At 48.0% G+C, this 23,565-nt stretch overlaps 1 protein-coding gene across 5 annotated transcripts in view; it reads left to right on the top strand.

Moving 5' to 3' along the window:
• ME3 (malic enzyme 3) overlaps positions 1–23,565 on the top strand; it is a 216,489-nt gene that overhangs the window by 12,246 nt on the left and 180,678 nt on the right. For 2 of the 5 annotated variants that reach the window (XM_080817695.1, XM_080817694.1), the window contains exon 1: positions 599–808. The exons of the other annotated variants lie outside the window; for them this stretch is intronic. The gene's annotated coding sequence lies outside the window, so the exon portion shown is untranslated. Of the gene's footprint in view, positions 1–598; positions 809–23,565 lie in introns of those variants that run through there. 5 annotated transcript variants of the gene reach the window in all.

Genomic DNA, 23,565 nt, shown 5'->3' with positions numbered 1-23,565 from the left:
TTGAACGGTAGCACTTCACTTGCCCTCCAAAAATAGTGCCTGAATCAGCCTCACCAACTTATGTGGAGTGCCTTTGAGTCTCCCCATGGAAAGGAGTTGCTTAAATATTGACATTGTCATATGTTGCTCATCTGACCATGTGCTGGTGCAGCTCCTGCTGTCACCCCTCGGGGGTCCATTTCTGAAGAGCAGACCTGCTCCTGACTCCCACCGCCTTCACTTCAGGTGTTGGGTTTTCCTCTGCAGTAACACAATCATGAAGACAAAGCATTTGACAGAACGCTCACCCCTCACGTCGTGCTCTCCCTTCTTACCTCTTTTATTTTTGGTCTTTTCCACCCCGTGATTATTTGTTTTGACTAGTAAGATCTCTTCAGGTCACAGGACAGTGAAAAGAAATGCTGTCGCCACCTGATAAAACAGGCACAGATATAGATGGTGAGGGAAAAAAAAAAACACAACCCTATTAACGGCCATTTTTAGAAACGGGCTTTGAAATCCGCCCATCAGAGCTGAAAGATTTCCACTGTTCTCACACTCCAGGAGCTGGCAGCAGCTTCTCCTCGCATCTCAGGAGCCTCGGGAGCCGCCTGGCTGTGTCTGTGGGAGATGATGGCATGGGTGCAGGTGGGGCGCCTGCCAGGAGGCACTGGGAGCAAGGGACTGCCGAGCAGAGGGACCGTCCTGCCTCCAGGAAGCTACCCGGGCTGCAGGGCCGTGCGCATCCTCAGCTGCTCCTTTGCTGACTGAGCTGATCGGTGTTCCGGTGTTCCGTGACTTTCTACCGGTCAGCTGGACACTGAGTCAGGTGCGTCCTCTGGAACTCATGATTGCTGGAACGATAATATTAGAAATAATAATAATAATAGACACGTACAGAATGCCTGCCCTGCCAGGGGTAGGGCACACTTATAGATGCTTTATGTATATTCTTGCCAAGTGGAGAAAAAATGGTGAAGAAAGTCAACTTTTCCTGTAGCTCTCTATGAGAGAGATAGCAAGTCAACGAACAGAAGTATACAGGCGGTTATTGGTGGTGGAGGGCAAATGAGCAGGGTCCAGTGCGAGGAAAGAACAGAGGGTTGACCTCAGTGGAGGGAAGACCTCTCAAGGAGACGATATTTGCGAAGGTCCCTAATGTACGAGGGGAAACCAGGGTAAGAGTGTTTTGGGGCAGAGGGAACGGTGCGTGCAGAGTCTGGAGGCAGCAAGCAGCTTGGCCTGGAAGGTTCTGAGCACAGACAACATGCACTCCAGCAGGAGCGTGATGAGCAAGGGGAGGGGGCTGCCTGAAATCCAGGTGGAGAGGACCTGGGGGCCGGAGCGTGCAGGGCCATGGAGTCTGTGGGCCTAGCTTCTCTCCCAGTACAGCAGGACACTCTTAAATGTTTCTAAGTGAGGAGGTGATATAAGTGGATTTATGTCAATGAAAGATCTGTGGAGAACCGGTTGGAGGGCCAGAGTCGAAGTGGGAAGACCAGAAGGGACTGCAGAAGCAGTGGGAGCAAGAAAAGATGGGGCTGGCATGTGGGGAGGGGGGCGCGGTGGGCAGGGCAGACGAGAGAAGTGGCTGGATTGGAAATGGAGTTTGAAGGTGGAACGAATGGGGCAGGACCCCGTGTCCCTCTCCTTCAGCTTCGCCAGGACTCCATCCTGCGTTTCTCCCTGTCACACCGCCTACCCTCCATGCAGCTGCCCTCCCCCCCACCCCCCGCCGTGTACTGCCGTACCTCCTATCCTTCCTCAGCACACCTCATAACACCTCATACTTATAAGGAAGTAGGAAGTTGGTGTTTTACCTTTGGAGCTTAGGAAGTGCTTCTTGATGGGTCGTCTCATTGGATCCCCACAAAAACCTTGAGTCAGGCATTTGTTTTCTACACAAGTGAGTCTCTCAGACCATGAAGGGAAACAATGAAGGGATCGATTCAGATCCTCTGAGACTTCACTGGTTTATTAAACAAACATCTGTGGAGCACCTTTTGCGTTCCAGGTACTGTGTTGGGTTTGAAAAATAATGAGATGCGTCAGTCGTGATCCTTGCCCTCAGGGAACTTAGGGTTCAGACTTAAAACCAAATAAATGTAATGCAGTGTGATAGGTTTTATAGTACATTAAAAATATGCTATTAGTAATGTCCGGTGGAGACATTAAAGTGGATGACCTTTGATCCTTATAACAATGTGTTCCATAAGGTAAAAAGGGAAATCTGCTCTGATCTCTCTCCTGAGGGAACTACTTAATTTTCTTTCTGTGTCACGGAAAATATCTATACGATATAAAGGGGTTCCCTGGGTGGACACAGTAGGGGAAAGGCGTCCCGAGCAAATATGGCAAAACGTCATGGCACGTGAGGCAGTGTGGCGATTCTGAAGGACGGAGTGTGTAGGGTGTGGAGGCTGGAGAGCAGGGCGGGGTCAGACTTGGGTGGGGCTCTGGGGCTGCTCCTTCGCTGCCAGAAGAGTTTGACCTTTATCCTGAAGGGCGGGAGACTCTCGAATGTGACACGAGGGGATTGGAGCAGTAGGCAGATCACTCTGACCAGTGGAGGGCACAAGAGCAGAGTCAGGGAGACTCGTTAAGAAGGAATTCATTACCAAACGGGAGATGAGGAGGGCCTGATAGGGTGCTGGTGAGGTGGACACAGACGTGAGAGGTGCCAAGGAAGCAGAAGTCTGCATCCATTCCAGAATTCCTTGAGTTCCATCATAGCAGTAAAAGTCCAAGATTTATTTTCAGTATCCCAGAAAAACAAATGGAAACCTAATATTTATCCATCAGGAATTTACACAGCTTAATCAGGATATTATATTCCTTTGTCTTTGCCTAGAATTAAACAGAGTAAAACTATTAATACTGGTTATCTTATACCAGGATCAGAAATTCCACTTGGCTTACACATTGTATGTCTTAAACGCTGGAAAATTATTGTAAGTGCAGGATTTCTCAAAACATGAAATTCCGCAAGGAGTACTTTGGCACTGGGGAAAATTACTAATGAGGAATTGCTAACTTGGGCTTGCTTTATTGTAAGTGTTTTACTCTGAATACTGGTGTGACTGGCCTTTATCTAGCTAACCATGGTCACCTTAGCCAGCATTTTTGTCATTATGGAGACATCACCCTGCCTCCCGTACAGTCATTGCCATCTCTGCCCTTCCCCCACCACAAAGATTGGGCGAGACCATTTCAACACCTACAGGAGTCCAAGGGCCTTGCTTTTTCTTCCGTGTTTTCCTTCAGTCCCCTGGAAAAACGGTAACTCCTTACATTGAGAATGGGAAGAATATTCTTTGTTTGAAAAGTGTATTTTCTCGATGAGAATTTCCTTCCTCTGTTTTGGTTTTGCTTTTGAGAAGACTTAGGTGGAAGAGAAACAAGGATTTGAGATTCATGCAATAGGGGCCTTCCACGGATCTGGCCCTGCACGGGCGGTGTCGCTGCTTGCACCGTTGGATTGAATTTTAGCTCATCTCTTTCTTTGCTGAGTGCTGGTTTGTCGTTATGGACCATGATTCCTGGAGAAGGAAAATAGAACGTCCTAAGTTTATAGGAATTTTTTTCTTTTTAGGGGGGCTAATTCCACCCAGTATCAGTCACTCATCTAGGTAAAAATCTATTTAAAGATTTTTAAAGAGGTGAAGTTTTGAAAGAATCAGCAGCACGAATACCACAGTGAGCCAGCTCTTGTTTTTCCTACATTCTTTGGTGTCATCTGGGCAAAGCCCTCTGTCACATGTTATGACTATAATCACAAAACTATGAACATCATAGAAAAAGTCCAAGGGTGAAAACAAGCTTTCCAAAATGAGAATTCTTGGGAGGCTAATAGTCTTATAGTTCTTGCAAAATTGTAAAAGATCTTTGGTCAAACCCATTTGATCCAACCATGGGTTTCCCAAGACTTTGATCTTGGGAAACTCACTGTGTCCTATCACTGCAGTGGTCGTCTTTAATTCTCTTCTTCTTCAAAGGAGTGAATTTTTATAATGGGGCCTAACTCTGTAAGCGTTTCATAATATTGTAGCTTCAAAGAAGGAAGGCTGTAAACACATTTGCATCCACTTAGCTGATGGTTTGTAGATCTGAGGGACTCTTCGTTCCCTGCGTTCCACAGGGAAAGCATTTATTTCATTGGTTTTGCCTCTGAAGTGGAGTTTCCAACAACCCACTCAGAGAGGAAATGCTACAGTAACATCTTTGGTAGAAAAAACGTCTTCTGATGTACTTGCTCTGGTGTTTGTGGTGTAATTCTACTTCTGCCTTAAACTGTTTTATTAATTTTACTGCCACTTTTTTGTTTTCCATACCAAGTGAGTAAGACTTTTCTCCTACTTCCTTCTTGTCTTCTTGGTGTCAGGATGTGGTATTTAGCCCCCTAGAGTTGCATAAAAATGCACTAAAAATTATACTTAATTTAGATACATGTTACACATTCATGCTTTTGAAATGTACTAATGTGTGCCTTTCATGGACCCCAGTGAACAGAGATCAGATCATGTGTGCTTGGTTGACTCCCCAGTGTTGAGAATGGTGATATTACCCTCTGGGGTTCAGAAACCCTCTCTTCCCCATTTCTTCCCATCAGAACTAAGGGCTCAAGCCTGGAAACAAGATCCTGGAGCTAAGGTGAAAGGGAAAGATAGCAATAGGGGAGACACCAAGCTAGGAAGGAGAGAAGAGAACCTGGGGAGTGGGGAGGTAGGCTAGTGGTGAAGGCCAAGAAGAATTGAGTTGTGTGTCTTATTAGAGACCATGATAATAGGAAGAACATGACAGACAAGAAGAGAGGTGAAGAGGGAGGAATGAGGATCGAGGTCCATGATAGGTAAGGTAGGCTAGTTCAAGGTCAGAATGGCTGGATGCCTATGGAGCATTAGCATTTTGGTGGGTCTGGGAACCTCTGAAGAGGTAAGGCAGCTTCTTAAGAAAGCCAGACTGGGCTGAACAGCTGCAGATGGCCCAGTGAGTGCAGGAGGCCTGAGGTCCCAGATGGTGTCATTCGAGCACACAGTGGTCTCAGGCTAAAGCTGTTGCCCAGCCTTGGGCTCACAGCCACTCACCTCTGCATACTGTGGCAGTTGCCCTGCACAGGCACAGTTTGAAGGACATCAGACACCCTCCCCCAACCCCCACCGAAGTTCAAGGATATAAGACCCAGAGGCCGTCTAGCTTTGGGAAACCCCATACTCTACTCTCTTTTGTTTCCATACTGTGGTAGCCATCAGTGCCAGAAGCTAATATGTTCTGTGGATCTCCACCAAGCCTGAATTCTCCTATTGTGGGAGCCAGCATACCAGAGATGTCCTTGGAAGAGTCTTGTCCAAGCACCAGAAAGCTGTCCCACAGTCTTGTTTTGTTGTCTCTTCTCTCTATATAAAGGACTTCTCAAATTGTTATCATTCAACTGTACCCCCATCTTACTGGTGAAGGAATGGTAGAAGTTAGGGCAGAAACCTATAGGTGGCTGTGGTTTGACCTTGAGGCCAGAGGTCACTTCTGGCCTCATATCCACTCTCTCTCTGCCCACTGGCAGATGTTCAGACCACAGGCCCGCAGGTGAGTTCTGATTCCCATCAGCTCCACTCGCTCCATTCCCTTATACCTCCAACGAACCACACCCACCTCCAGTCACCCAGCCAACCACGCAGATCGAGAGGACTGTGTCACCACTCTCTGCCCATCTTGGAGACTTTGAATCACATGACTCTCAGAGCAAAGCTCTGTTTCTAGCTTAATTTGAAAGAATATTCTCATTTCTTTCACCTTGAGGGTTCCTGCTTCATTTTCATGCCTGTGAGCATTTTAGTCTGTAGAAAACAGAAGGGAATTCTGTCCACGACTTCACTGAGATCAGCATGGCTGAGTTTATGAATTCTTTTTTTTTTTTCCTTTGAGGAAAGGTCAGCTTTGGATCCAGACACAATAGAAAGCTCAGGTCTAGGATTCTGGGATTTGAACACCACACAAGGGTGTCCTCTGAGTCCTTTTTAGGGAAGTCATCATTTATTTCCTAGCTCAGAAGTATGCTTCTGTGCCAGCAGGAATTGGTTATGACAACGTGTGGAGGGATGTTTCTCCTTGGGACAAATATTTGGGTGGGAGGTTTGTGTTTCAAGACACTGAGTGCTGATGGTAAATAAAACCATTTTGCTGTGATTTAATCATATATTACTCATTCTCTTGTAGGATCGTGTGGAGGGAGATTATGTACATTGGGAAGACGCAGGTCATGCTTTCCCATTGAATAGATCTGCTAAAGGAAAAGGCATTATTCCCTTCCCAGCTTCTTTTTAGACTCAGATGAGAATAGAAATCTCATTATTAAAAAAGAACAAAAACAAGAATAACAAGCCTTTGTGGGAAAGCCCTGACTCCTGAGACAGGAAACCTCAGGCTCATAGAGTGAGGTGACTGCTGGCTAGGGAGAGAAGAGCTGAGCAGCCATCCTTCTTGGCCATGGATCCTTCGTGGGGCCCGGGGACAGGATCCACACCCATCTCCCAGCTTCTGTTTCTGGAGGTCAGGAGATGATTGCTTCCAAGGCTCCTTCCAGGCTGACATTCAAAATGGGCACGATGAGGGTGATTTCTTCAGGGGCTTTCCAGCCAGGGGAGAAGGCAGAGCCATTCACATTTTGGTGAGGAGGGGAGCGGGGAAGGGTCTCTGGAGGAGGTCTGGTTTTGGAGTTCCTGGAGGGACGTGGGTTTGCATCCCGCCCTTGCCACTTACCTGCTGTGTGATCTTAGATAGGCTACTAGATCTTTCTTTCCTGCTTCTCATGTCTGCAGACCGTGGCTGACCATCCCAAACTTCCCATAGTCATTTTCAGTATTAAATAATAAAGGAGGTAACATCTCTCTAAAGTGCTTGCTTAACCCAGCACCTGATGCATCGTAGGAACCCAGCTCCCTGACCCTTTTCTGCTGTTGACATCCCATTATATATAAGAGTTCCAGAAACCTGCAAGATCATGTATCCTCCAGCCACACACTGCTCTCCACGGAGCTTCCTCCTTTCCAATAAGAGCTTCTCGGTTAAGGAAGACACAGTAAATAATGCCGGCTTCCTTCCATGCTTGCTGTGGGTTGCAATTCTTCCCCCCTCCCCGCTCCCTTCCTTCCTTCCTTTCTCTCTCTTTATTTCTTTCTTTCTTGCATTTGTTTATAAAAATCAGTAGCAAATGCCGATTTCCCTTTCCCCTGGTGGCTGTAATTGCCGTGTTCCTTTAAAGGTCTTGATTGCAGAAATGAATGCAGCTGTTGTGTTCTCCATCTGCACGGCCCCGGGGGTCCCGTGGGTGTCCTGCCCCTGGGGATCCCAGTCCTTTCATCATTCGGGAGGAGGTTTCCAGTACAGCAACCTCATAGGCACTAGTGAATCACCTCAGACTCTGGGCTTGAGGTTAGTCTGGAAGGGAACAGCCCTTTAGGCTTATCACCGAGGGGAAGTGGGAGCACGGGGGGGGGGGGGGTGGTGGTGGCTCAGGGAGAGCCACCTGGGGAGGCAGAGCCGGGCGTGGGGGGCTCTGTGGGAGGTGGAAGCCGAGTAGGATTCATGTTAAGTTGTTTCAGTAAAGGCAGAACCAGGTGTGTGTGAGTGTGTGAGTGTGAGTGTGTGTGAGTGTGTGCACATAGTTCAGGATCTCATCTGGGTCTCATCCAATGTGCCTATGGTTCCTTATTTATCACCTCATCTCCAGTTTCTCCCACCCTCGGTGCAGCTTCTACATCATCCTCCACCAGATGAGATTTTTAAAACATGCTCACTCCCCTTCTTTTTTTTTTTTTTTTTTTAAAGATTTTATTTATTTATTTGACAGAGGGAGAGAGATCACAAGTAGGCAGAAAGGCAGGCAGAGAGAGAGGGGGAAGCAGGCTCCCTGCTGAGCAGAGAGCCCGATGTGGGGCTCGATCCCAGGACCCTGAGATCATGACCTGAGCCGAAGGCAGAGGCTTTAACCCACTGAGCCACCCAGGCTCACTCCCCTTCTTAAAACTTTCTGTGGCTTCTTCCCACCCATAACCACAGGTGCAAACTCCCAAGCACGACATCCAAGGCCTTTCTCAAGGGGAATCCCAATCTAGCCTCCTCATCTCGCGTCCTCACTATGTGCTCTTTGCCTGCCCACACCAGACTCGCGAATGTTCTCAAGTGCACACCAGGCTGTCCCTTCTTCGGGCCTTTGTGCCTGCTGGTCCCTGGCTCCTCTTAGTTCTGACAGCTCCGGAGTCCCCTCCTCTGGAAATCCTCCCTGACACCTCCAGACTGAATGCAAGCTTTCCCCGGGTGTATCTCCGTGTTCCACCACCGCTGTGGCTCTTACCACGTTCTTGCGATGATCTTGTTATTCTCTTCCCCACTGTGCTAGGGTCCCCCACAGCAGGGACTGTTCCATTGGCCCCAAGAGCCTGCCTTGGTGCATCACTCAGCTCGGTGGCTGAGGGAGCTCATGAGTTCATGCACTAAGTGTGTGTGTGTGTGTGTAGATGTTCGCTGTGAGTAAGACCCAGCCGTTGTTGGTCTTGAAACCCTTTGGGGATTCCGGATACAGACCTCTGTAAAGATTTGCTCATTTTGGGTTCCATTTGATACTTTTAGTTCTTGTGGAGATGCAAGAATCGTGGTGGGCAAATGGCAAATCCTTGCCACACAAATCGTTAGCTTCTCATTTCCTTTCATAGATCCAGTCTGGCGGCCTCACAGCCTCTGAAAGCCTAGATTTTAGGCCCCACTCTGCTGCTTACCAGCTGCTGTGTAACTATAAGCAAGGCACTGAAGGTGAAACCAACACTAACATTTTTAGGGGACACTGCTGTGACACGACTTTCTCATTCAATCCCACAACACCCTTTGAGGCCACCGTTTATTAAGTCCATCTGTCTTTTCTTTCTCTTTCTTTCTCTCTTTCTGTCGATACAGAGAGTGAGAATTAGAGAAGTCACTTGCCCAAGATCACATACATAGCAAATAAATGCCAAAATACCTGCCACTCTGATTCTCAAACTTGCACCGACGGCTTCCTCTTCTCCAAATCTCACTTTCCTCATCTGTCGTCTCCTAGGCTGTCAGGGGAGGAAGGATGGATGGGTGGCCCAAGTCTCCTGGTGTGGAGAGTGTGGTCCCCGTGGCCTCTGGCCTGGATGAGGCTTCTCTGGAACGAGTGCTGGCTGCGCTGGTCAGGCACTGCTCTCCAGCCCAGACCATGACCTCGATCCTCCTCTTTAGGACTGTTTACTCTAAGAGGCAAATACCGGAATACCATAATTTGTTCCATTTTATAGGTAGGAAAAACTGAGGCACGGAGAGGGTAATTGGCATCACTAAGGCCTTCCAGGGAATTAAATGTAGAAAGTCTGAGGCCAGACCTCCTTCACCCTGCCTCCCAACACCAATCCACAGAACAGACTCCAGTTCCCTCACCCGTCAGAAGCAACAGGCTTCTGCAGGGGCCCATAGAGGTTTCCCCTCTATTACTCTGATGACTGGTAAATGTTCTCTGCCCCCTCTGCCTGTCACTGTGGGAACTTCAGCCCGGAGCCTTCCCGAGACCTGGGGACTAGGTTAAACAAAGTAGCCCCAGGAGAACCTGGAAGGGAAATAACCAAGTCAGAAGGTCAGAGTTCCCGTCCTGCCTCTGCTCTTTCGCCAGCTCATGCTGGTCCCCCAACCTCCGTGACTCTGTTTCTTTACGAAATGAGGATAACATCACTGAGTTGTTCTGGGGAATGACATAGGTTCTCGGATATTTGTAAAGCCCTTGCCTTGGCTTGGACTGTCTTAACAAAATATCATCGACTGTGTGGCTTACATGACAGACATTTATTTCTTGCAGTCCTGGAAGCTAGAAGTCTGAGGTCAGGGTGCTCACGTGGCCGGGCTCTGGTGAGCACCATCTTCCTAGCTTGTAGTCGATGGCCTTCTCGCTGTGTGCTCACAAGGCCTTTCCCGTGTGCAGGCACATGTGCAGAGAGAAAGCTCCTGTGTCTCTTTGTCCCAGCAGGAGAACCCTGCCCTCTCCGCTTCATCTTAACCTAATCACCTGCCAAAGGCCCACCTCCAATCACACTAGGGTTGAGGTTTCAACATATGAACGGACGCGGGGCACAAATATTCAGTCCAGAATAGCCATAAACCAGCAATATTCATCATCATGATGTTAAAAAGGAGAAGGAAGAAGATTGCAGGACCAGCCACCAAGACCTCCTAGTTTGGGGGACATCTTAAGGTCACCTGCGAAGCTCTCATGCCTCAAGTCCACGGGCAGTTCCTAATTCTTTTTTTTTTTCCTCTAAGATTTTATTTATTCATTTGACAGTCAGAAATCACAAGTAGGCAGAGAAGCAGGCAGAGAGAGAGAGGAGGAAGCAGGCTCCCTGCTGAGCAGAGAGCCCGACATGGGGCTCTGTCCCAAGACCCTGGGATCATGACCCGAGCCAAAGGCAGAGGCTTTAACCCGCTGAGCCACCCAGATGCCCCCAGTTCCTAATTCTTTAACGGTGCCCAGTGACATCCAGAATGGAGCAAAGATACAGTCTCACCCCTGAAGAATCGCAGTGGAGAATTCCATCTAAATTAACCTTCATTGTTCCTTATCATTGTTTAGAGTTTCAGTTTGTCCCTGAGGGAGCAAGCCAGGTCTCGTGTTCAAAGGCACCTGCCGAAAAGTTTCCCAGAAAGACAACAGTGGACACACCCGCTGCTATCTGTGACTTTTTTCCCCCCACAATAAAACCCCAAAAGACTAACAAACAAACACAAAACCGACAACCATTTCCAGCCCATAAATGTGGCCTTCTCTCTTACCTGAGCCTTCATGCAGAGTAAACAGTGCCTCGGGGGTGGGACTAAAATGCTGCCAGCCACTTTGTTGTTTGGATAATTTTCTTTTGGAGACACAGATCATTGATTGCAAACCAAAAGCCACAACTTTCCTGAAGGACAGGTAAGCAGCGGATCCGACTATGAGTTAAGAGCCCTGGGAAATCCGGTGTTTAAGATGCTCTCCCAGAGGTCGTGCTGCCTGCCCCTTAGCCCACAGGACTGGCCAGCCCTGTCGGGAGGCAGGTGTGGAGCCTCATGGCTGCTCAGGCTGCTGGGGCCCAACAGTAAGCTCAGGCGGGGGTGAGTGTGGCTCACTGATATGGGCTGTGGCCCCCGTATTCCCTGGTTCATTTGGGGAGAAGGATTTATTATTTTTTTTTTTAATTTTATTTTCTTGGGGGGAAGGGGGATTTAAATCAGGGCCTCCACTTCGGACTGACCAGGGAGAGACTTCCCTGAACACCTCTCTCAGGTCTCCCACTTTTTTCCTCCCTCTCCCTCTTCCTTCCCATTCTCATGCCCCAAAATGGCTGTGTGTTGGAGTGGAAGGACAGGGTGTATTTTGGGTAGGAACTGGGGACTGAATTAGTGGAACGGATCAGGGTCAATGGGGAATAAGTGCAAGAAAGAAATCCTCGTTCCTTGTCATTGCTCCCATCTTGGACTCCAAAGGCACCTTGGTGACAGAGTCCGCACAGCGCTGTGAGCTGGTGGCCTTGCTCTCACGTCAGCTTGGCCGCTGCAGGCGGGCCAGCCATTGGACTGCCCTGAGTCCCTGGTCCTACATTGAGATGCTGGGATGTAACCTTACAACATCACCGTGATAACCCAGTTAGATAGCAAAGGCAAACATGGCTTGAGAGGCCTAAAAGTGCCATTTATATTAACACCTGTATTAACTATAACATTTGTTCCCGAGGGAGCAAGCCAAGTCTCGTGTTCAAAGGCACCTGCTGAAAAGTTTCCCATCTATCACAGCACTTTCCCTGGGGCAAGTACTGAACTAAGCGTTTTCTAGATACTAACTTTTGTATCTCATGATGACTTCTGGTGGTGGGTACTATTATTATACGCCCATTGTACAGAATTTGAAACTGAGGCACAGAAGGAAGCAACTTGCTGCAGATCACACAGCTAGTGAGTGGTGGAGCTGGGATTCAAACCACAGCATTCTAGCGCCAGAGTCTGAGCTCTCAACAACTCTTCTGTAAACATGAGCTGTAGTCTTGCAAGGACAAAGATGCATGGGTCCTGGTAGAGTAGATGTTGTCCATCCCATTCCCTGGCTTCCCTTGGTCCATTGGCTTCAGCCCCCTCCCCTGTGGGCCACCATCCTCTGTGTAGCCCATCTCACCTGCTGGGTCTGCTCTTCCTCCAAGATTCTATACTGTCTCCTATGAAATTCACCTCCTTCCTCCCTGTTCCTACTCAGGGTAGGCACCTACCCTGGGCTGTTGAATTCTTCTATACTTTCTCCCCACCCCATGTCTCCTGTCCCAAAGTCCTATTGATTCTTCCTTCCCAAAGTATCTCCCAGCTTAGCTATCTGGTGCCACTATCCTGGGCCAAGTCCCACTGCGTGCTGCCTTTCTCTCACAGTGCCCTCTTGACAGCTTGATGCTTTGCTCCCGCCTCAACTGACTGCACGTCCTGCCCCAAGACAGCTTGTGAGGGCTTTGCTCTGTCATGTACTGTCCTGTTCGGAAACACTCAGATACGACGCCCTGACAAATAACCCAAGCTTCTTGGCCTGTTGCTTTAAGTCTCCTGTGAGGAGGACACTGCAGCTTGGCTTCCCCCATTACTTCCCTTCACACATACTGTGACCCGGGAAAACACACTCTTCCTTCTTCCTGAAAGTACCTGGATCTCCCTGCCTCTTGGCCTTTGCTCAAGCCATCCCACCACCTGAAAGGACCTCCCCAGACCACCACCACCCCACCTTCATTTGTGCCTAAGTAACCCTAATGCCCATGGCAGATACTTCTTTTTTTTTTTTTTTAATCAATTAATTTGTTTGAGAGAGAGCAAGAGAGAGGCAGGGGGAGAGAGCCTCAAGCCGACTCCCCACTGAGCACGGAGCCTGATGTGGGGCTTGATCTCATGACCCCAAGATCACAACCTGAGCCAAAAGCAATAATCAGATGCTTAACCACCTGAGCCACCCAGGTGCCCCCAAGGGCAGATACTTCTTACGAAAACTTTCAAGATGCTCTCTTCCTCCTCAGAATCCTTCTAGCTCTGATCTCTGTTGCCATCTGGCCTGAGGAAGAACAAGCATTTGGATTTCAGATCAACCTGGATTTGTATCCCAGATACCTATAACACATATTACTTCTCTCCCTTGCTTCCACTTCTATAGCAATGGAGTCCCAATGTCCCTTCTTGTTCCCTTTTATTTCTCTTGTTATATTTCTCCTCCATGCCCTTATTTTCTAGTTATTTAATGTAGACAGTGGAACACAGCATTTAGGAAGAAGGGCTGTAGAACCAGCATATCATGGGGTCAAATTCTGGCTTTGACTCCCTTAACCATGTGACTCTGGGCAAATTGTCTAGGCATGTGGTGCTCAGGTTCCTGATCTATAAAATAGGGTTATTAGCAATAGGACCCCTCCTGTCGTCATTAATGAAAGTGAAATTAGCTAATACCACAAAGCTTTCAGCACCGTATCTGGTACATAGGGACTCAATGTCAGTCTGTCCTCGGTCACATCTCTCCTGTGTGCCAGCCAGCTGACTGGAAACCGTAAAGCTACTTGATACTCTGCAAAGAGGAGTTTCTGTGGCTAAGCATTAAGAAACCAAACCCCCAGCCAGGCCACACAGTGCTCGATGGTGACTCAGTGGTCACTGCGGGAATGCATATTGGAGACCCACAACGTTTTTCTGTGGGAACCCTCAACATCCTGACTCTGTGTCCCTGGGCGCTGGGGCTCTTGTGGTGCTGGGGAGGAGAGTGACTAAGAGCAGCCATTTGGCTGTGGTGACTGACTCATGAATGAGAGGGGTGAGCGGAGGGGGCTCTGCAAGCCCACGTCTCTGTGTGTGTTTCCTGGCAGTACAGCCCTGCCCCACGGCCCAAGACTTCTATGGAGGGGTTCATGTAACTGCAGCACACCCACGTTTCCCTGAAGGAAACTGCCTGCCTGGGCCACCGCTCACACCTCCTGTGCCCAACCATGGCCCCGGAATGGCAGTTCTGCCCTCGGTCTCCTCAGCACGTTGTCACAGAGAATCAGTGCATCCGGGGCTGGGAGGGGCCTTGGGAATGGGGCCCAGGGCCGCTCCCCATTTTGCAATTGTGAAGACCCATGTCCCAGGGGAAGCAGGAGAGTTAGCAGCAGTCGGGACTGGAAGCCTAAGAACTGATCCGCAAGTCTGTGTTCTTTCCCAGAAACCCTGCCGTCCTCTGCGCTAAGTGAACGGAGATGAGGATAGCCAATTCTGAGCCCAGTGTCTGGCACCAAGCAGGCATCTAACAGTGTCTGTTATGTATTATTACCTGCTCGTTTTAAGACTGTCTCTCAGATGGCCTTTGTCATGCCAATAGTTCCTGATGCATCGGGAGCTTTGTAGAGGATACAGCAGGATTCAGCAAGTCTGGGATGGGGATGGGAATATTCTTTCAAGTTTGTCAAGGAGATTCAGCTGTGTGTTTGGATTTGGGAACACAGAGACCCCTCCGTGCCCACTGCTTTCCCATCGTGAGTGTGGCTCGAGTTCTTTCCCATTTCTTCATTCTCTACAAATGAAAGGCAGTTTTTTGGGTGGGCTGGACTTAGCTTTGGAAAATTCTGACTGGGGCCTCTAATTTGTATCCGTCTTAATGAGCTACGTCCCACCAAGACGTGGATGTGCAACAAGGGAGGGGTCTCTGTCCTCTCAGGAGGCGGGAGAGCACAGGGGCTGAAAACACTGGCTTCGGGATTGGAAATCCCTGTTTGAATCCAAGGTTATGTCATTTATTGTCAGGTTCCTTTAATTCCCCCAGACAAGCCACAGGACCCCCATTTTTGAAGTGCTTATTACGCATTTTGTTCTACTCAGCACCTACAATCCAGTACAGAACATCTGCCCCCCACAGGTCAGGAGCTAGAGAACGGGGGTGGGGGCGGGGAGGTGGTGTTCTCCAGCCTCCCGCTCCCCCCACCTCCCACAGTGATCTGGGCTCGTCAGTGACCTGGGCGGTACGTCCTCTCCAGTATCTTTTCCATTCATGCCCTTCCTGCCAGCCTTGCCCGCCCCCTTTCCAGGGTCTTTGTGGCCCCCAACTTTTCTCCCCCAAGGACTCCTGGTGAACCCTCACTTCCTCTCAGCCCTCCCCCTACCCATTGCCTCCCTATCGCTGACAGACCCAGGCAGTCCTGTACAGGCACCAACCTCAGCCTGAAAAGCCCTTTGAGAATCCTGACACAGGCCTCTAGTGGCTCACTCACACTTATTAACATGATTATTCAAGGAATAACTACGGTTTCTGAGGAGAAATGCTTGGATGTTGCCATTCTGAGAAGACGCCAAGAAGCGTGTTTTCTCCGGGCCAAAGGCCTCATTTGACCAAATCGGTTTCATTCTGTCGGTTTTTCTTGGCATTTGGACGTGTTTGAGGTAAACACTGTGGGAGGTTTGGTTTTTTACCTGAAATTGTAATGTTGCTTTTAGGCTTGGAAGCTCGTGTGTAAAGCACCCAAGTTGCTGTTTAACCTGCACAGCCAGGAAAAGGCCAGAAACAAATTCCGAGGGGTCTTTTTCATGGAGACCCAGAAGTGGTGCCATCCATAGCAGGATGAGGGACACAGGAGAGTCACTAGGGACAAAATCCAATGAGGTGTCCAGCTCAGGCCCCTGGGGTGGGACCCCCAAGCCTGCAGAGTCCATCTGCATTGATACAACTCTTCGAGCGAGTGTTCTCAGTCAGGGTCTTGTGATCAGAAATCCAAGCTGCTGCTGCTCGTTCTTTTTTCCTTTATTAATACCAGCATTGCGTCAAGGTGGCTCCTATGCTATCAACGTGGCTTTGAGCTCTCTTCATTAGGACTTTGTTGGGGGGCACCTGGGTGGCTCAGCTGGTTAAGCATTTGTCTTCGGCTCTGGTCGGTCCTAGGATCGAGTCTCATGTTGGGCTCCTTGCTCAGCAGGGAGCCTGCTTCTCCCTCTGCCTGCAGCTCCTGCTGCTCGTGCTCTCTCTTTCTCTCTCTCTGACAAATAAATAAATAAATAAAATCCTTAAAAAAAGAAGAAGAAGAAGAACTTTGTTGGGAAACCCTGTACAGAAAACAGGTAACAGCAATGAAAGGTTCACTGGGGGGATTTAGATCTTTACTTGCAAGTAAGTCATTGTTTGCAGAGCCCCTGCATTTCTCTGGGTTCCGGAGCTCTGAGAGCTCCAGGCCTGGTTCAGATGTGGTTTCCTCTCCTGTGTGCTTCGTACAGCTTCATTGTCATGCTGCAGGGATAGCCTTAAACCTCAACAGTTCACGTTTTATTATTCACATCCAACTTCAGTCACAGTTCCTCGCCCGTCAGAGCTGACTAAGGAGGCGCCTGGCAAGAGCGGGTGGGCGGTACGCTCAGCCAGCAGGGTAATTTCTGAAGGCTGCCTTATTAGGTAAGAATGATCGCTTTGCCCAAAACCTCAGGCACCCCTGGCTTGTATCAGGTGGGCCGCATCTGACCTCTGGAAGCAACGTCAGAAACCCAGGGTTCAGCAGAAACCCAGGACAGACAGAACTGACTTTAGGATGGGAAGACAGTGTAGACTGGCCAGCGCTGTTTCTATCAGAGAGGAAAACCAGAGCTTTAAGTGGTTGGTCTTCATACAGTGCTTACGGCTCCCAGTGATGAAGGAACTTGTAACCAGTCTAAGTGTACCTGTCCCTGGGAGATAATAGGAAATCTGAGGTGGAGAAAGGGCATCTTGTCTAAAGCTTAACATGTGGTCAACCGTCTTTCTTCAGCTTAAGAGAGTGTTCCTAAGTTGTTGTGTTTTTTTTTTTAAACTGTTTTGGGGGGCGCCTGGGTGGCTCAGTGGGTTAAGCCTCTGCCTTCAGCTCAGGTCATGATCTCAGGGTCCTGGGATCGAGTCCCGCATCGGGCTCTCTGCTCAGCAGGGAGCCTGCTTCCTCCTCTCTCTCTGCCTGCCTCTCTGCCTACTTGTGATCTCTCGCTCTGTGTCAAATAAAAAAATGAAAATCTTAACAATAATAAACAACTGTTTTCTAAAGCTTTTCCTTAAGAAAACAAATGATTAGAAGCTCTGCATCTTTCTCTCGCAATGTGTTTTGAAGCCTCATAGAGCCACGCCTCTGGGAATAGTCCAGCTGCTCTAAATGTTATAACAAAGGACTACAAGTTCAGGGACATGAACCCAAAATACTAGACATTCTCATGACCCCTGTGAGAGAGATAGTAGGGCTCTAGTTTCCAAGCCTGGGTTTTCTTTTCCCAAAAGACAAATCATCACTCAGTCCCATTGAATTCTCTGTATAACCAGCCAGCTTTTGTAGGAGCAAGGGGAGGGGGCTCATGGGGCTCACAGGTTTCTGTCTGTGAGGACTATGGGGTGTGTCCATGGAGAACATCAGGGAAGAAGAATGGACTGGCTCCATGCTTGGGCTAATCAGATGACAACCATAGTCACCTTCCTTGTTTGATTTTTTTCATCCCGTATTTGCCAACAGGAAATACTAGATTTAGAGGCTTTTCTCCATATGACGTTTTTCCCATACCTGTGTAGACTTTTCTGTCGGTAAGACTGGGAAACTAGAGCCACAGAAGCCCATAATTAGTCAAGACTCACATAGTGGAGGGGTTGGAACGCTGGTCTACATAAATCCAGAGTCTGCCTTGCCACCTCCTATCTTGGTTACCTAATCCACTACCTAGAAAGGAGCTGGGATCCTAGACAGGTGACCAGAACAGAAACATTATATTAAAGTTTCCAGGGAGGACAAATGTCTGGATCAAGTTTTTAGTTATCAAATCATCTACAAGGTCAGGGGCAGACACAACTGTAGGATGCTGGTTCTCAACCTTGATGGCACTGAATTATTTGATGAATTTTAAATAATACCAATGGCAGGTCCTACTTCCAGAGATTTTGATAAAATTTGTCTGAGATATGGCCTGAGCATCAGACATTTTTAAAAGCTCCAAGGTGATTCAGACATGCAGCTAAACCTGAGAACCACTGCTTAGGAAAAACAGAAATGGTATCTTGGAATGTAAGGCTGGAGTTGTTTCAATACCTGTTGCACCAGGTATAGGACCCAGGAAGGGTTCTAGCGGTCCCAGCAGTACTGGGGAGGAGGTGGACACAGGGCAGGCAACAGAGATCAGCCAAGGCTGGGACCCAAACTGTCACACTAACTACCTGCGGTGATTATTGTGGGTGCCAAAGGGTCGACTCTTATGTACAAGCCTGTTACTATTTTGTGTACTTAAATCTTGACTCTCCAAACAGATTATGAGCCCCCTCAGAGTTTGAGATGCCGGTACCCAAAAGATGTCTACCATCTCTGCCATCATCCCCAAACTCTGTGATCAGGAGGGCAGGACCTATAGTTATTCTTAATCTCCTGGGCTGCAAAGCACAAAGGCCTGGCACATGGTGCCTAGAGGTAGGGAGGATGGGGGCATCCTCAGCTAGTGGCATGGTCATCCATGGAAAGGGTATTTTCACATTAATTTATTCCAGAAACCATTCTGCTTTGGTGTCTGAAATGGGGATATGTTTGTGTACACTGTAACCAAAGCCACCCTTTTCTGGCAAGTTCGTGGGTCTCTTGCCAGAACGTTAGCCTCCCTGCTTTTCCTTTGGTGCAGGTACAGTGGCTTCTGCCTCACAACAAATCAGCTGGTGAGGAGGGCCTTGGCAGAGAAGCTATAAGGAGATTCACGGGGTGGGTTGTGATTTTGAGGTTGATACTGAATCCTTCAGAGTGAGGAGAAAGGGGCAGAATTCACAAGTCAGCAAAAAAAAGCTGCCAAGAATGTGCTTGCCAAATGGCTGTGTACATGATTCTCAGAGCCTTGGTAATTTCACTTTGTGTCTGATCGAAAAATTACATTTGTGGTCTCGGGCCTGGCAAGAATAAAAGAAATAACATGCTTAATATTTGTATGCTTCTGGGCTGAGAAACTTTTAGTTTGAAAAAGTTGTTCTCCCAAAGTCGAAAATCACAAAGGACAAGCAACTTTGGTTAGAATTTTGTCAGAAGTCCAGCAACAGTCCTCATAGCCATGATACAGAAGGGACTAGAAGAAGGAAATTGAAATTTGTTGAGCAACTATTTGATTTACAAGTTGTTTTGGAAGAGTCGATCGTTAGATACTTGCCACGCACTTTGTTACCCATGAAGATATTTTCAAAATACAATTATGAGACTATCACCCATCTGCTTAAAGCCTGTCAGTGGCTTTCCAGAACTTTGTGGAACACAAAACCCATCCATGGCATGGCCTACAGGGTCTTGCTGGGCTGGTCCCACGCTACCCATGGTGTGTCTGCTCCTTCCTACTATAGGGCACCTACAGGCATGCTTCTCTCTCCCACACCCCACAGCAAAGCCTCTAGCCGCTCTTCACCGGTTGGTTCCAGTGCCTCCTTCAGATCCCAAGGGAAGTGTATCCGTGAGGATCTAGGGAGGAGTCTGAAACCACACCAGTTATCTGAACCAAGGGGCTATCCTACAACAAACCACTGAATAACGGCAAAATTATTAACTAGATAAATAAAAAGAAGAAAAAGGAGACTCCAAGGTGGGGCTGGGAAACTATGGCCCACGGGCTAAATGCAGCTCATGTCAGGCTTTTATGACCGATGAGCTCAGAATGGATTTTACATCGGTAAAAAAGCTGTTAGAAGTAGAATACACAACAAAGACAGCACTGGGCCCAAAAAGTTTGAAGTGTTTGCTCTCTGACCCTTCACAGAAAAGTGTGACAACCTGTGCTCTGAGGCTTCACAGAGGTGACGGCTGGCAGACGCAGCTACCGCCCCTCGGTCTGCGGGAATGGAAGTGGGAATTCCTAAAACGCAGAAACTTCAAGAGGGGGCCCAAAGGCCTCCGACCCAGACCGACTGCTGTCTCTGTGGTGGGGCTGGAGCAGAGGACCGCACGGTCTGCCGCAGGCAAGACCCTCGCTGCTGGCCCAGAAAGCGCTGCGGGGACACATGCCACATGCAGGCACGGGGAGCCTGCAGAAGCACCCCGGGAGGCGGGCAGGAAGGAGCAGGTCCTTCTGTCCCCTCCAGGCTTCCAGTCTCCCTCCATTGCACCCTCCTGTAGAGCCCAGCATGAAGGCAGCATCCCAGCCCCCAGATCACAACACAGACGTCTGGGGAACAGGTTTGGAACATAATCATGCAATACTTGGCGCAGGAAGCCTTCCCTGAACTTCCCCGTGTGCTCGGTGCCCTCTCTCGTGTCTTTATTCCATGGTGTGTCTTTTCTCCGCAGCTCTTCCTGCGGGAACCGGGGGATCATAGCAAGCGCTTTACACGGTGCTCACTGTACCCGCACAGTTCTAAGTCCTTTCCAAGATGAAATCTTCCCAACAACCAGAGACAGATACTCTGCCATGCTCATTTTACAGATACTGAAATGGAGGCATACAGACATAAAATAATTCATGGCTTGACTCAGCTGGCAGGCGGAAAAACCAGCCTGTGGACTAAAGATGGTTTTGCTCCAGGGGTCTGTGTTGGGAAACCACCCTCTACTGCCTCTCGGTTTCATTTTACGTCCGTGAATCTTGACTCAGTGTTGTGTTTCCCTCACTAGACTGGCTTCACGAGGGCAGACATCAGATCTCTTCCCGCTGACCGTTGTGTCTCCTGGGCCCGCCACACAGTCTGACACACAGAAGGCTCTCAAGAAATAGTTGTTGAATGGATGAGTATGGGGAATGGGAGTCCAAGAAAAGGGAAGCCAACGGTTAACTGTCCCAGCTGGGATTCCAACACCGACGCACTGGATGGTGGAGCCCGTATTCTCCCCAGCCATGAGCGAGCCCACGAGGGCTTGCCAGCCAGTGATGCATGAAGTTCCCGAGGATGGCCTTGAGGCGCTATAAATTTCCCACTGTTCTCTGTATTTTGAACAAATGATAGTGTTCCTTGCGGTCTTTGGGTTATCCAGAATGTGTGACCAGCTATAATTCTGCATTCCCTGGTCATGCCGCATGAGAGAAATCATTGTGCTCTATACAGTCTCCAAAACAGGGAGTGGGGCCTTCCAGCAAAGCTTTCCTTTTCTTTTTTCTTTTTTTAATTAATTTTTTTATTAATTTCTTTTCAATGTAACAGAATTCATTGTTTCTGCACCACACCCAGTGATCCATGCCATACGTGCCCTCCATAATACCCACCACCTGGCTCCCCCGACTTCCCATCCCCCACCCCTTCAAAACCCTCAGATTGTTTTTCAGAGTCCATAGTCTCTCATGGTTCACCTCCCCCTCCAATTTCCCTCAACTCCCTTCTCCTCTCCGTCTCCCTATGTCCTCCTTGTTATTTGTTATGCTCCACAAATAAGTGAAACCATATGATAATTGACTCTCTCTGCTTGACTTATTTCACTCAGCATAATCTCTTCCAGTCCCGTCCATGTTGATACAAAAGTTGGGTATTCATCCTTTCTGATGGAGGCATAATACTCCATAGTGTATATGGACCACATCTTCCTTATCCATTTGTCCGCTGAAGGGCATCTTGGTTCTTTCCACAGTTTAGCGACCATGGTCATTGCTGCTATAAACATTGGGGTACAGGTGGCCCTTCTTTTCACTACATCTGTATCTTTGGGGTTAATACCCAGTAGTGCAATTGCAGGGTCATAGGGAAGCTCTATTTTTAATTTCTTAAGGAATCTCCACACTGTTCTCCAAAGTGGTTGTACCAACTTGCATTCCCACCAACAGTGTAGGAGGGTTCCCCTTTCTCCACATCCTCTCCAACACATGTTGTTTCCTGTCTTGCTAATTTTGGCCATTCTAACTGGTGTAAGGTGGTATATCAATGTGGTTTTGATTTGAATCTCCCTGATGGCTAGTGATGATGAACATTTTTTTGTGTGTCTGATAGCCATTTGTATGTCTTCATTGGAGAAGTGTCTGTTCATGTCTTCTGCCCATTTTTTGACATGATTATCTGTTTTGTGTGTGTTGAGTTTGAGAAGTTCTTTATACATCCTGGATATCAGCCTTTTGTCTGTACTGTCATTTGCAAATATCTTCTCCCATTCCATGGGTTGCCTCTTTGTTTTGTTGACTGTTTTCTTTGCTGTGCAGAAGCTTTTTATCTTGATGAAGTCCCAAAAGTTCATTTTCGCTTTTGTTTCCTTTGCCTTTGGAGACATATCTTGAAAGAAGTTGCTGTGGCTGATATCAAAGAGGTTACTGCCTATGTTCTCCTCTATGATTCTGATGGATTCCTGTCTCACGTTGAGGTCTTTTATCTTTGTGTACGTGCTGGGAAAATTGGACAGCTATATGTAGAAGAATGAAACTCGACCATTCTCCTACACCAGCAAAGCTTTCTGAGACACACACCGTGTTAACTGACGGTGGTTATGTCTGATGAGGAGCTTAGCGATGGGGGCAGGGATTCTTATCCTTTTTATTCTACATACAGCATAGGGAATAAAATATTTTGACTTCGTTTTCAAATAGCACACTAAAAAAAAACTTTAGTTTAAAATATAGAAAAAATCATGTTCTTTTAGCAAATTGGAACAAAGTTAAATGGTGCTCGTGACTTCAGGTCCACATTCTCACCCATTAGCATGTCCTCTGCGGCTCGCATCTGCATCTCTGGTCTCTCTTCCCGAGAAAGCTCAAATACTTGCTGGAATCCCCATGCTGCATTTTCTCTTTTCTTGCAACATTTTGCAGTACTGTTCTACTCAGAACAAAGCCACCATCCCCGCAACCGTATATGAGGCACTCTGTGATCTGGCCCTCAGAGCGGCCCATTGGCCCTGGCTCTTTTCCTTGGTCTGATGCCAGAGCAGAAGCTCAGGGGAACTGGAGGGAAAAAGCAGAGAAAGGCAGAAAAAGAGGGTTTTACCAACTTTTGTTCATTGTTAACCTTCCAACTCACTAATAAAATGTAGTCGGTATAATAGCCAGTTTTCTTCATGGATTATTTTAAGACCAGTGAACTCGATCTCAATTCCCTGTGCTGGTGGTCTCAGATATTCCTATGAATAGTAGCAGCTCCAGAAACTCTGTATTAGGTGTGACCTAGGGCAATAATCTCATTGCCCTGAGGGGGGGTGGGCATGGGAGAGTGATCTCTAAACTCCATTTGTATGGTAAGCATATTGTTTTTAGTTGATTCTGTGTTTATTAGGTTGGAGAGATCTGTTAGAGATTCAGAAATTTCAAAGTCACTGCTAGTGAAAGTAGGTACTACATCTCTTCTGGTTAAAACAAACTTGATCTAGATTAAGTAAAATATAGAACCAAAGGCTATAGGGGTGTCAGACAGATCCAGTCAATGGCATTCGGGGCAGGCCTGAGGGGACACTGGTACCAGGGGCTGGGAGGCCCTCATAATGTTCCAGCTTCTCTCCTCCCTTATTGACAACAAGCTAATTTCTTAGACTTCTCAGTTTCTCGTTGGGGGAAATATGGTTGCTCCACAGCTCCCAAGTTTACATTAAAATGCCAGTTTCAAAGAGATACTAACTTGGCCATCTCTTAGTCCAGTACTAAATTATGAGAGAGAGAATGTAC

Source organism: Martes martes (genome assembly GCF_963455335.1).
Source record: "Martes martes genome assembly, chromosome: 10".
Taxonomy (NCBI): Eukaryota; Metazoa; Chordata; class Mammalia; order Carnivora; family Mustelidae; genus Martes; species Martes martes.
Note: the sequence above shows the minus strand (reverse complement) of the source record. Positions and strands in the feature narration are given on the sequence as shown.